Genomic DNA, 12,487 nt, shown 5'->3' with positions numbered 1-12,487 from the left:
CACACTGTGAATGGGAGTATAAATAAGTACAGCCATTATAGAAAACAGTAAGAGGTTCCTGAAATAATTAAAAATAGAATTGCCATATCTCACTCCTGGATATATTCAAAAGAAATTCAGTCAGTATGTTGAAGAGACATTTCACTCACATGTTCATTGCAATGTTATTCACCATAACAAAGAAGTGAAACAATTTAACTGTGTCCATTAACTACGAATAAATAAAAAATGTGGTATATAAGTACAGTGGAATAATATTCACTCATAAAAAAACCAATGAAACTTGTTATTGTGACAACATGGATAGAACTGGAGACCCTTATGTTAAGCAAAGGGTAGGCATAGAAAGACAAGTACCATATGGTTTCATTCATAATTGGGATCTAAAAATGTTGATCTTATAGAAGTTGAGAGCAGAATGGTGAACAGGCTGGGGAGAGTTGGGGTGCAGGAGGTTGATTAATTAGTACTAAGTTATAGTTATTAAGTAGGAATAAGAAGGGCTGATATGCTATTGTACAGCATTGTGACTATAGATAAGAATAACATACTGCACATTTTAAAAAGAGGAAAGGACTTTGAAATTTTTATCATAAAGAAGTAAGAAATGTTTGAAGAGATAGCTCTCTTTTGTCTGTCTAAATATTACACAATGCATGTGGGTATTGAAACATCATCTTACCTCACTAATATGTACAATTTTATCTTTTACTCATGCACCCATTAAAATTAAATTTTCAAATGTTTTTCAAATATTTCAGTCAATAAATAATTATTCTGTCATCAATAATATTTCATGTGATTCTATACATCCAATGATAGAGCTGATGTTCATTCACACTTCTTTCCTCAATCCAGCATGGGTAGGTGAATGAAGGTACCTTTTGATAAAAATCCTTTAACTTTCCAAGGATTAAGTTCTTTAATCTGTGATATAAGGTGATTAATTCCAAGATACCATGATTGCATTTTTTCAGAGTCAAAGGACCTTACTTCCTAAGGTCGGTAGACTCTATTCGAAGGTATTTACAGATGTACTATGCATACCTTCATCCAATGTGCAGGTGCAGTTGTGAGTGCTAAGAGCGTGTGTGTGCTTCTGAATATGCTTTGCCCAGTTGAAGTCATTTACTTACAGAAGGGATTCATATACACTCAGCATAGTGGGCTTTCCTGATATTTGTGAGTATAGGTATCTGAAAAAATGTGTTTGCTATCTATAAGAAACTAGTAGATCTACATGAATTCCATTCCTTTTTAGAATAAAAAATTCTCTATGAAAAGCCCTACGACAAACCAACATAAATACATACTATGACCAGGTACTATCAATAAGTATTTTAAATAATCTACCAGATGATTAGATTAATCATAACTATGCATGGGCTGAGGGTATACTAGAGTATGAGCCATGGCTTCAATCCCCAGCACCAAAACCAAAAAGAAACAAATGAAAAATCAACCAACCAAACATCCAAACATCCAAACAGAAAGACCTTAGTCAAGAAGCAAACAACCCCTCCAAAAACCTTAAACATGTCATGGAATTTGAATCAGAAAATGCTCAGGCTAAGGGTGTAACTGGAAGAGCAAGATAGAAACCTAATTATAATCTTAAATTTGTTCTAAATATTTTCTTTGATAAAATATATTCTTACAAGTGCACATGAGATTTATACTCAGAAATATTGACTTTTACAAATAGTGTATTTGTTTGGACAACCTAATAGCTAAGTGTGTCCACATGGCTGTGAAGCTTGAATACTGCTGCACCTGCCTGGACATATTAATGACCCATCATTACCGGACTAACCATCTATGCAGCACAAATCTTATGAAAATATTCCAGCTGCCAGGGACTGTTATGTAGGATAGGTGTTGGGTGAGAGAGAGACAGAGACAGAGACAGAGAGACAGAGACAGAGAGAGATAAAGTGGAGAAGAGATGGAGTAGGAGGAAGGGGGCAGGATAGAAAAAGGCAGGAAGAAAAGAAAAAGAAAGATAAAATCTTTAGTCACGATAATGGACTCTTGTTATCTTAGCCCCAGACAAGTGTCTATAGCTGACTCATGCAGTGAGTAGGAGGAAAGAGTGGAAAGATGGACTGTGAATAAAAGTGCTGACAAGGGAAAGCAACAGTAACTGTGCACAGTGCTGTTCTAACTCACCATCACATTCAGAGGAGGGCAGACTTCTTCCTGTCACAGAGGGCAGGTTTGAACTTCTGACTGAACAACAGAGATTAAAGCATTTACCTTTACTGAAGTTATGAATAATATTTTTAGGAAAAAGAGAAAGAAGAAAATGGTGTGCAATATTTTACAGAAATGTGTTTAGTGGTAATGAAATATGACATGAATAAGAACAGATAATTGAGATTTTGACTATGTTCTGTGGTGAATGTTAGAAAACAAATGATAAAAGCTTTATATTTCACACCAAGTACAGAGCCTACTTAATGGAAGAATGGAGTTCTGCTGGATCTCTATCATTCACTCTATTAATGCCAAAAATGGGTAGCTAAAAATCTGTATGGACATATTATCAATAGTAATGACATGACTAATTATTAATCACATTAGTTAGGATTTGCCTATCTATCTATTGTCTATATTAAGAGTTATATTAGGGAGTATTTTTTTCTTGCTGTGACATAACTTAATTCTATGCATCCCCAAAAATATCTTCTGCTGTCATTTTTAATTTAAGAGTTATGGATTTTTGCCCAAAGGACTTGGAAAATATTTCTTCATTGTTTCTGACATTTATTGTTAATTCTAGTAGTATTAGTTGTCTTGTTCACTTTGATGATTTTAAAGACTATCTGCTTTTTCTTGATCTACAGGAAATATCAAGAATAAAATATGTAAAATAATGGCCATAATTTAGAATTGGGTTAGCTTAAAACAAACTTGCTTTAAAACTCATTATGCTGTCTGAATTTCTTGATTCAGGACATTTTTTTCAATTCTGGAAAATTTTAAGTAATAACTTTTATTTCTATTCCCTCAGTTGTATTTGGAATTCTTACTAGTTGATAAATGCTCTTTAATTTAAAAAATGTATTGTTGTTCTATGCTACATTTGGGAGAATTTCTTCCAATTAGTTAAATCTTAAACTATGTTTGGTTTAGCTTTCCCTCAATTGAAATTTTTTTGAAGCTCAATGAGTATTTCCATCTGCTCATCTCATTTTTGCCTTTTTCAGTTCATTGATTCTTATTAATTTTCCATAAAGTCATTTAAAATTGATCTCTTTGAACATCTTAGACATAATTATTTTAATGATTCTTTCTATTTAGGTTTTCTCAATATTTGAATTTTTCAATTGTTTCATAATTTTGAGTTCTAATCTCCATTTGAGAGAGAGCATTTTCAGTTTTAGTGTTCTTCTCTGTCTCTTCTATTCACCAGGCCCAGAAACTAGACTTTACAGAGGCGAGCTGTGTCCCACCATGTTCCACGATGATAATGAAAGTGTTGCACTTCAAGACAACCTTGAAGACTGCTCCAGATGCTCAGGTCAACAGTTAATGCCACATGCTCCTGCTCCTAAGGCCTCTCTCACAGAGAAAGCACTGGGCACACTCATGGACCCCTGCTTGACTTTCTGTGCTATAGTTTTAATGCTTCTTGATTTTGAACACTCACATGACCTGTAGATTTTTGTTCTTCACATTTTAACTGGTATTTCTATGTGTTCAGGGCAAAGAACATCTCTAAAGGTAAGCTTACCACATTACCTTCATTAGATATCACAATGACATTGTTATATGTTTTAATTAAATATCTGTACTGTGTAAAATAATATTTATAATATACATAAATAAATAGTTGTAAAATGAATTTTATGAACCCATAACTTAGACAAACAAAAAAATAAAACTCTTGACTACTTTCTAGATTTTTGACTGTTTTCTGATCTCATCCCTTTGTCCTCCATTGAAGATTCCATATGCACAGGTTGGATTCATGATATCTTTATACTTCTGTTTCATTTACTTTTGCCTGCTTTAATTTTATATAGAAATAACAGAATATTTATTCTTCTGAGGACCTGCTCATTCTATTAAGTAAAAGTAAGTTATTCTTATTTATGTGCTTTTTCTGTTTTATATATTTATTAAATTTCTAAATTCTTCCCCTAGACAATGTCGATGTTGTTATACAAGTCACTCATGGGCTGCAAGGATAGAATTTGTGGATTCAAATTTTCACCTTGTCTAGCATGGTCACTTCATTTTCCAAGAAATGGTTCCTATGAGGGGCTGGTGTTGCTATTGTCTCTTATCTGTACCCACACTGTATGGTAAGTTGAAAAAAAATTGCTCGACTCCTGAGGCAAGGGTGCCTCATAATGGTTTTAATTCACATTTTATTAAATACCAATATAGCTGGGAATCAGTTTACATCTTAGTAGAGACCAATGCCATGCAGAATATTTTCATGTTTTGGCCATTTATTCTGCATAATGACCCTGACCCATATTTTCCTCTTTCTTATTGCTTTATGGGTACATATTATATATTACAGACAATAGTCCTTGTGGTAAAGACATCTTCTAATTTGGGGCTTAACTTTTCATTCTCTATACAATTTATTTGGTAGAGAAGAATTAATTTTAATATATTTGATTTTTATAAAAGTTTCCTTTATGTATATATTTTTTGCAATTGTTTTAGGTTTTTCAGATTTTTTTCATGTAGACTGCACATTTGCAAATCACATCAATTTTATGTTTTCTCCCCTTAAGCCCTTTATTTCTTTTTTCTCCCTTATTGTGCATTTTGGATTTCAAATTAGGAATAGTGTCTATTTTTTAAATTGTAAGATTCTATACTGTGAGGAATTACAACTTTTTCATGACAGATACTAGTCTATATTCCTTTTAGTAAGGAATAAGTAAGACCCATAAAACTAATTTGGATTTAGTAAGATTATTTTCTATTTTATTCTTTAACTCATACTAAAAGATTTATTCTATCATTTCTTTAAATGCTAATAAATCATTTTACAACTCTTACTTATATTTTAGTTTGCATAACAAAAAAAGCAATGGAAATTTTAGTGTGGTGTGGCTATCTCTGTATTTGCATCCTTATTAAGGAGAGATATACCAAGCCATTTGGGAGGTAGAAAATAGAATATTCAAAGTAGTACAATACAAATTTTGGAGGATTCTGTTTCTGTTGGTTTGCCTAGGTATTTGTATGTTTTTAGCAATCAAATACTTCCTATTTCACTCTTTCTGTCTGTTTTCTTTTCAAAAAGAGTTTTTTTTATAAAAGGAGAAGTTTTGAAATTACATAAAATAAATAACACTGAGGTAGTTGCTTATATTCATTAACATTAAATTTCTAAAAGTTACTACATTTTGTAGTACTTTTAGCTTGTCTTTACTGTATGACTTTGTTTTGTATAAATCAAACAACCTCTAATAGGAGTGTATGAACCATCATAGTTCCTGACAATCTTTGTATTATATTTTTAGACTTACTTATGTTCAACTGTTGGATGTGTTGATGCAACTATACCTCCACTAGCAATAGTAAGTGAATATTTGAGTATATGAATCTAAAACTTGAAGCAATAGTTTGGACTAGTGCTAAATACTTTAGAGTTACCCACAAATTGCTTAATTTCAAAGGTATAAAGCTATAAGATTACTTAGAAACTGAGTGGTAGTACAGGATCAAGACCTTAGCCTTGCAGCATTTCAGTTAGACAAGGATAAGAAGAACAACAGGCACAGGAAACTGAGAAGAAGTGAACACTCATGAAGGAGAAAGAGTATACTATCCTGGACATCCTCCTGTCAAGAGCAATCAACTTCGTCAAAAGCTGTTGATAGGTCAAGTGAAATAAAGACCAAGAAATAATTATCTAGTGATTAAAGTCATATGTAAGTTTGATTAAAAACAGTATTCATGAAGTACTTGGAGCATAATCAAGAATGTAGTGGGACCAAGCCAGAATTGAGGGGAAAGAATGGTAAAAGGTAAATATAGATAATAATTTTGAGGGATTGCTTCAAAGGAGAAGAAAAAAGTGGAGCAACAAGTGTTGAGGAGTTGGTGGAATCATGAAAAGACTATTTTAAAGTGGTAGAAATATCAGCATAATTTCATGTTAGTGGGAAACAAAAATAAGGGATATAGTGATGGAGAGAGAGAGAGAGAGACAGAGAGAGACAGAGAGGGGGTAGACAGAGGTGGGAGAGAGATGAGATGAGATGAGAAGAGATGAGAGACAGAAGAAAGAATGGCATAATAAAATCAGAAATGATAATTTTAGGTGAGTGAGCAAAGAGAAGCTGTAGAGAACAAATGGAGGAACTGGATTTTGAAAGATTATTGATATTTAATGGTCACAAATTCAGAGTGAGATGATTGGCACAGTTGGGAGATTTTTTTTTTTCCTAACCATGGATGTAGAGTAGTAACAATTAGAGATGAATTTAACCAGGGTTGTGGTTTTGTTAGGCAGTTAAATAAATTGACAGAAAGGTGAGGAATTCAAAAGTATGTACAATGCAATGGTCATTAAAACCGTAGAATTTAAGATGAAGTAAAGGGAGAGAGGATCGATACCAAGATGAGGGATGGGGATATGGTTGTAAAATCAATGGTTTGGAGATCCAAGTATGTTCTAAGCATTTTAGAGTGAGGGAATTAGAGGAAAGGGCACCAGCATAAATCTAGAACTTGCAGTATCAAGTTGGGGGAACTGGCAATGAGCCACAATCTAAAGTCATGCATAAATATAAGGGATTTCCAGGGGCCAGTGACTCACACCTGCAATCCTAGCTACTTAGGAGACTGAGACTGGGGATGAGGGAAGCAGTTTGAAGCCAGCCTGAGCAGGGAGTTCACAAGACCCCATATCAACCAATAGCTGAATGTGGTGGCATTCACCTGTCATCCCAAGTTTTGTAGGAAGCTGAGACTGGGATGATCATGGTTTAGGCCAGCCTGGACAAAAAAGTTTGCAAGACTCACCAAAAAGCTAGATGCGGTGACATATACCTGTCATCCCAGAGATGGCAGGAAGCATAAAATAGGGAGATTACAGTCTAGGCCATTCTGGACAAAGAACAAGACCCTATCTCCAGAGAAAAAAGGAAAAAGGACTGGAAGTATAGTTCAATTGATAAAACAACCGTGTAGCAAGTACAAATCCCTGAATTCAAATTCTATATATGTATATGTAAATATGTATATGCAAAAATGAGAGTTTACAGGTAATATGATATGAGATTAAGGCAGGCTTATTTTTTAGGGAGAAGGGAGAGAGGATGGTCTGAAAGCAGCAGTGAAGAGCAGTGACAGTTACTTCCAGGCCCAGTGAAGCAAGTACTGTGTCATGAAGAGCAGACACAACTGGTATGGAGAAAGGACAAGTAGTGACTTCAGGAAGAGTTAGGATTTTAGAGGAAACAGATTTTGAAAAGAACATTATGGAAATAGTTGAAGGATAAAGGGGATTTTCCTAATGCTGGACCATGTGTTCCAAAGGACACATCAGAAGAGATCTAAGATAAGAGAAAGAAGGAGAAGTGAGAGAAGAGGATAGTATGCAAGGAGTGAGAAGTGTCTTCAGCATCCACTGCTTCTTCAGATGACAGAATTTAAATTAAAAAAAAGAACACCTTAACCCGAAGAGATAATTGTCACAGCTGCACAGGCCTGGATTTGGGTGGTGTTGGAGGGAACTGGAAAGAAGCATGAAGTTTGAGTAATCCCTCTGTGATTCCTGCTGATGGAGGTAAAGTCAGAGAAGATGGGTTTATTTGGTTCCAGTGTGGGGTGGGCTTTTCCTGGCTGCAGGTGACAGAGTAAGAAGTCCAGAGAGGAGTGCTCCACTCATATGTGGCCTCCGCTGGGGCAGGGGTGAGATCACTCGCAGCCATAGCTCCCACTCAGTCCCTGTGAGGGAATTATGTACTTGGGGGAAAACGAGTTGTTACTCAGAGCACGGGGGTCCCTGAAAGTGAGTATGGTAATCTGAAGGAAATGGAGACTGAAGAAAAAGTACTTCTCCATTAAAAAGAGTAACAACAAAGTAGAAAGCTGATTTCTTGGCTTTTTCTCTGTTTTAACAGTGTCCTTGCCTAAGGGAAGGAAAATTTATAGACAGCATGTTGCAATTGTTTCTGTTCTGGGTTTATGCCTCTATTCTGTCCTTTTTATTAAAAAAATCCTCTCCCCAAATAAAAGATTGTTTATTATAACTGTGTATGTTGTCTGCACACCATTCTGTAACTACCTGACTAGAAGAATACAAAAGTGTTTTTAACTTTTGTTTCAAATCTTTCTTTTAACATGTTCCACAAGGATCTTATTGTGTATAAATCCCACTACATCAAGGGTTTTATTGTGCATAAATCCCTCTACATCCAATTATGAACCATGCATTCTATTGAAGCTGTTAGAAACAAAGTGCTGATTTCCTTTTTTATTTCATTTTTTAGCATTTCTTAAAGCAAATAGTAATTTTCCATAAGATTTCTGAAAAGTACTCTTTTGAGTATTGGCTTCCTATATTAACACATGCTGCTTTGTAATTATCATTGAGTGTAACTACAGTCTGGATCAAATGTACATCTTTGTACTTAGATATAATAACACTTTTCTGAATAGAAATGATATAATGTAGTGTCCCTCCTGACTTTCAGAAATCATAATTTTGTGAAAAGAGAATCTTCATGGTTCTTCACATTTCTTCCTTACATTTTCCTAAGTTGGGCTTAGGAAATGAGACCATTCACCACAGTGTACAGAGAAAAGGACTAAGGAATTGGGCAGTTACGTAACCTACCCCAATATCCACGATGATGAAGTTGTGGAACAGAGTTTTGAACCCAGTTGTCAAGTGCAGGAGCTTAAGCTGTTTACTAATAAAGTGTGCCTGCTCCAGTCAAATTAAAGATTGCAAGTTGCCGTAACCTGTATTTTTACCTAAACTTATTCATGTGTGTTCTTTACAATAGCAATATTAATGAATAGACATATATACATATGTCATTCCCTATGATAAATGGATTTTTAGCCTAACTTTGGCCTAATGTGGAAATAATCTTCAATTTACAGGATGTAAAGCAACTTGTTTGTCCACAGTTACATTTCTATTAAGCAGAGAAGCTGGGAGTCAAAAGCAGTCAGATTGCAGACCCTGTAATACTAGTTAATAGTTCAATCCAAATATTTCCCCAAATATAACAAATACATTCTTTCCAGGTATGTCTGACATTTTTATCATTTCTGTAGACAATTATGTAATGTATGCATGTAGCTTTTGAATAATTAAACTGGATTGGTTAACAGTTCCTTAAATTCAAAAAAAATTTTTGGTCATCTGTGAAAAATTCTAAAGTTAAAATAAAATGCCTAATTTGCACAAAGGCTCCAGGATATTCCGTTTTCTTCATTAGTTTTATGCCAGTGAACATTTTACTGTTCCTAACAATTTGAGGAGGGTGATGAAGTGAATTAGTCCTCCAGATTTTGAAGGCTTATGGAGTTATGCCCTTTTGGAAGCATTTTTTTGTCCCAGGAATGTCAAAGTTGGAAACTTCCTGACGGCAATTTGCTCCTCCATCTGTCCCATACATTTAGAACTGCTATGAAGAATGGACTTCATGCTACTGCAAGTAGGCCTTTCCTTTTTTGAGTTGCCAATGTGATTGCTCCAAGGAGAAGTCATCTTTTGTTAGACATCAGTACCTGTCCAGGTGGAATGATTACATTCTTTGACAAATCATTACAGAGCTCAAAAGTGACAGATAATTAATTAGATAGATCAAACCTGAAAATTGGTGTTTCTGAATTAGTCAGGGTAGACTAAGCTGTGCTTTGGGGAGAAAGACACCTCAGACACTTGGTGGCTTGACTCCTGCAAGTGTCATTTTTGTCCAGTCACAAGGGCCCACCTAATAAGAAAAAGCAGGGAAGTAGTGAGTGATAGGGACAACTGGATGTGGGTGAGCACTAGTAATCACCAAACTGCCAGTTCTTCTTTGTTTAGAAATTTGTCTTTTCATTATCATAGCCCTTTTGAAATGTGCGGATTATATAATCTGATTTGTCATCCAGATGAGGAATGTAGATTTGGGTCGTTTTGTAATTTACTTTGAAACAGAAATAAGATTTGCTGCTTTTGGGGGAATTAATTTGTCCAAGTTTTTGCTTGTTAATGTTTGGAAAATTTATTAATGTAATATTGTAATCTAAAAAATTAATGTTGCATCATTTTCTCAATCAAGAAATAGCTAGAAGAAGAATTTAGAGGAAACTACAAAAGTTTAGAGAAAAGTAGAAGAGCTTCCCAATTTTCTCTAAAATTTTATAATCTCTAACATTTGATGCATTTCAGGAGTAGTTTTATGGGCCCCAAAAAGCCATGAGTTAGATAACCTACTAAAATCCTTTTTCTTTTCATTTTTATTAAGATATATTCATTATCAGGGGCGATTCATTGTGACAGTTTCAAATAGGCTTACATTGTACATTGGTTAGATCGCCCCCCCAAGCTCCCCTTCCCGGCCCTACTTAAAGTACTTGCGAGAGGTTTCATCATTCTATTTTGTATATGTAAATGTAACCCATCAACCATATTCTGTCACCTTCATCTTCTCCATTCACCCTCCCCCTTCACACAAGTACCTCTCCACATACTGTACTTATTTTACAGTCCTGCATTTTGTTGTTAATTCCAAAGTCATTTTTCAGAGGGGTTTATTTATGTGTCCCCACTGTGAGTATACTTATTTCCTTAAGTTAGTGTAAGGGAGTAATATTGTTTGCAGACTTATATTAAGTGACAAAATCCATGTTAAGAAATTTCGAAAGTTCCTGGTCTTTACAAAGAGTTCAGCAAAGTTAGTGGAGCTCTGAAAAAGTAATGATCACATCTATGTCATATTTGAACCAAATCCAGGTACATACATCCTTAGTTATGTACTGATTTCCTGCGTGCTAAAATGTTATCAAAGGTTTTCCATAAGTAAATGTTAATACGCCTTTGGGAACCATTAAATGAAAACTTCATGCTGACAGCTTGTCCTGAGAGTTTGATTTTAATGTCTTTGACGATTCTCCTGCTCCTTTTCGGTAAGGTTAGAAGTTCTTCTGTGAATTTAATAAATTTCCATAATTACAAGCTAGGATTTATAATCTGTTAATTAATTTGAACTATATTCAGCATAAATAATTAAGCATAAAACTTAAATATGGTTGCTGTAGGTCCAACAATTGGGTAAAATGAATGGTTATAAAGTTTTCAGCACCTTTCTAACTTTTTGATAGGTTGAACTGTGTCTTCCCTCAACTACACCTCAGTCCTAATTCCCAGTGCTCAGAACATGATCTAAGGGAAGTAGAGCTGTTGCACAGTGGGCCCCTACTCCAAAATAACTGATGTTTGTATTAGAAAAGGAAATTTAAACACAGGGATGTGTAAAGAGGGAATGTGGTATTGGGAGAAATCATGTACTCGAAGGTAGGCTGGAGGCTCCTGCTTTCAGACCAACACCTTGAGCTTGTACTTTCAGTCTGAGTGTAAAGCACTGTTTCTGATCCTTGGTTATGGCAGCCCTAGCAAATGAACACAGGTTATCTCACATTTGTCTTGCATAAATTTTAAGTCTTACATGAAGTTATGAATATTCATTCACATTTCTAGCTCATTAGGAGAAAATTTTGCAATATAAGGTATAATCCAAGATATTATATTTTATCTCTAAAAAATTGCCCAAACAGATCATATTAAAATAAAAACTCATAAGCAAATTAGATGGCTAGATTAGTAAAAGTATCTTTTCTAGAAAGAATCTCTCTCCAACTGTCTATGGTATTATGTTTTGCAAACCAATATGTGCCTAAAGTGTATATGTGGAGCAGATATACATGTCTTAGCATTCCTCTTTGTATCAGCACTTTGCAAATGTTAATTGCTCATCCACAAATTAGTTGGATGTATTATTGTAAAAAGATCCTTGTAATGTCAATGGATTTTCATGCAATTGCCTTTGGTGAGAATATAAACTAAATTTAGATATATTTATAGTCTGTAGATACCAGATGGTATAGTATGGTAAATGGATGTCTCTTCTTGCATACATCCTGCCTCAACTTTTTAGAATTTAGTGTCTAATTGCATTTTGTAGAGAAAGTCTTGAGTCTTTATTCCAGTGACTTCTGATGTATTTAAATGCTTTTGGCACAGATTATCAAAGTACCACATAAATAATACGTTAAGTCCTTTAGCTGTACCACTAATAAAAGTATCAAAAATTTTGCTTTTCAAAACTAAAAATACAGATCACTAAGCTTCTAAACCTGAAATTTAAGCACAAACAAGATTTATCTACTTAGTTTGATCCTTCTTCCTCTTTTCCACTTTTCTCCCATTTATATTGTGGCAATGAATTATCCTCCCAGGAGCAATTCAATGTGCGTCTAACAGAGAGGAGACTGTGTGGACTCTAAA

The 12,487-nt window shown here is 34.6% G+C and overlaps 1 long non-coding RNA gene across 1 annotated transcript in view; it reads left to right on the top strand.

The window, feature by feature from the left end:
• LOC109676122 (uncharacterized) overlaps positions 1 to 3,586 on the top strand; it is a 56,131-nt gene extending 52,545 nt beyond the window's left edge. Inside the window, exon 7 of the long non-coding RNA XR_012445420.1 lies at positions 3,416 to 3,586. This is a non-coding gene — a long non-coding RNA (uncharacterized lncRNA). The remainder of the gene's footprint in view (positions 1 to 3,415) is intronic.
• The last annotated feature ends 8,901 nt before the right edge of the window (positions 3,587 to 12,487 follow it).

The sequence above is a fragment of the Castor canadensis genome, chromosome 1, assembly GCF_047511655.1.
Source record: "Castor canadensis chromosome 1, mCasCan1.hap1v2, whole genome shotgun sequence".
Lineage (NCBI taxonomy): Eukaryota > Metazoa > Chordata > Mammalia > Rodentia > Castoridae > Castor > Castor canadensis.
This window is presented reverse-complemented; position numbering and strand designations above follow the sequence as displayed.